Genomic DNA, 2,500 nt, shown 5'->3' on the forward strand with positions numbered 1-2,500 from the left:
CACTTTTCATTATTAGAAACGCGTTCCGAAGCCATTTTCATCAAAATCTCGTGAAAAAAAAATTTCACCCCCGGACCAAAAGTTGGCCGTTCGGTGCCCTATGGCCTATGGCCAGTATGGGAACCAAGGATGCCGATATGCGAAAAAGTGTCAAAAAATCACTTGAAAGTCGCTATGGCTCATTAAATAGAGCTTGTAAAGACCTTTCTAAAACACCTTGGTTGACCCCTGTCCGATACGTAGTTTTCGAGATATTCGAGAATAAGTGATTTTTTGGGACTTAGAAAATTTTTGACCCGTACCCTAAGAAAAAGTGATTTTTTCATAGGACAATTTTTTCTTCGCAAATACTGTTTGGTTTCACTTTTCATTATTAGAAACGCGTTCCGAAGCCATTTTCATCAAAATCTCGTGAAAAAAAAATTTCACCCCCGGACCAAAAGTTGGCCGTTCGGTGCCCTATGGCCTATGGCCAGTATGGGAACCAAGGATGCCGATATGCGAAAAAGTGTCAAAAAATCACTTGAAAGTCGCTATGGCTCATTAAATAGAGCTTGTAAAGACCTTTCTAAAACACCTTGGTTGACCCCTGTCCGATACGTAGTTTTCGAGATATTCGAGAATAAGTGATTTTTTGGGACTTAGAAAATTTTTGACCCGTACCCTAAGAAAAAGTGATTTTTTCATAGGACAATTTTTTCTTCGCAAATACTGTTTGGTTTCACTTTTCATTATTAGAAACGCGTTCCGAAGCCATTTTCATCAAAATCTCGTGAAAAAAAAATTTCACCCCCGGACCAAAAGTTGGCCGTTCGGTGCCCTATGGCCTATGGCCAGTATGGGAACCAAGGATGCCGATATGCGAAAAAGTGTCAAAAAATCACTTGAAAGTCGCTATGGCTCATTAAATAGAGCTTGTAAAGACCTTTCTAAAACACCTTGGTTGACCCCTGTCCGATACGTAGTTTTCGAGATATTCGAGAATAAGTGATTTTTTGGGACTTAGAAAATTTTTGACCCGTACCCTAAGAAAAAGTGATTTTTTCATAGGACAATTTTTTCTTCGCAAATACTGTTTGGTTTCACTTTTCATTATTAGAAACGCGTTCCGAAGCCATTTTCATCAAAATCTCGTGAAAAAAAAATTTCACCCCCGGACCAAAAGTTGGCCGTTCGGTGCCCTATGGCCTATGGCCAGTATGGGAACCAAGGATGCCGATATGCGAAAAAGTGTCAAAAAATCACTTGAAAGTCGCTATGGCTCATTAAATAGAGCTTGTAAAGACCTTTCTAAAACACCTTGGTTGACCCCTGTCCGATACGTAGTTTTCGAGATATTCGAGAATAAGTGATTTTTTGGGACTTAGAAAATTTTTGACCCGTACCCTAAGAAAAAGTGATTTTTTCATAGGACAATTTTTTCTTCGCAAATACTGTTTGGTTTCACTTTTCATTATTAGAAACGCGTTCCGAAGCCATTTTCATCAAAATCTCGTGAAAAAAAAATTTCACCCCCGGACCAAAAGTTGGCCGTTCGGTGCCCTATGGCCTATGGCCAGTATGGGAACCAAGGATGCCGATATGCGAAAAAGTGTCAAAAAATCACTTGAAAGTCGCTATGGCTCATTAAATAGAGCTTGTAAAGACCTTTCTAAAACACCTTGGTTGACCCCTGTCCGATACGTAGTTTTCGAGATATTCGAGAATAAGTGATTTTTTGGGACTTAGAAAATTTTTGACCCGTACCCTAAGAAAAAGTGATTTTTTCATAGGACAATTTTTTCTTCGCAAATACTGTTTGGTTTCACTTTTCATTATTAGAAACGCGTTCCGAAGCCATTTTCATCAAAATCTCGTGAAAAAAAAATTTCACCCCCGGACCAAAAGTTGGCCGTTCGGTGCCCTATGGCCTATGGCCAGTATGGGAACCAAGGATGCCGATATGCGAAAAAGTGTCAAAAAATCACTTGAAAGTCGCTATGGCTCATTAAATAGAGCTTGTAAAGACCTTTCTAAAACACCTTGGTTGACCCCTGTCCGATACGTAGTTTTCGAGATATTCGAGAATAAGTGATTTTTTGGGACTTAGAAAATTTTCGACCATGATATATATGAAAAGTGATTTTTTCATAGGACAATTTTTTCTTCGCAAATACTGTTTGGTTTCACTTTTCATTATTAGAAACGCGTTCCGAAGCCATTTTCATCAAAATCTCGTGAAAAAAAAATTTCACCCCCGGACCAAAAGTTGGCCGTTCGGTGCCCTATGGCCTATGGCCAGTATGGGAACCAAGGATGCCGATATGCGAAAAAGTGTCAAAAAATCACTTGAAAGTCGCTATGGCTCATTAAATAGAGCTAGTAAAGACCTTTCTAAAACACCTTGGTTGACCCCTGTCCGATAAGTAGTTTTCGAGATATTCGAGAATATGTGATTTTTTGGGACTTAGAAAATTTTCGACCATGACATATATGAAAAGTGATTTTTTCATAGGACCAA

The sequence above is a fragment of the Anopheles stephensi genome, unplaced genomic scaffold, assembly GCF_013141755.1.
Source record: "Anopheles stephensi strain Indian unplaced genomic scaffold, UCI_ANSTEP_V1.0 ucontig151, whole genome shotgun sequence".
NCBI classification, from domain to species: Eukaryota; Metazoa; Arthropoda; class Insecta; order Diptera; family Culicidae; genus Anopheles; species Anopheles stephensi.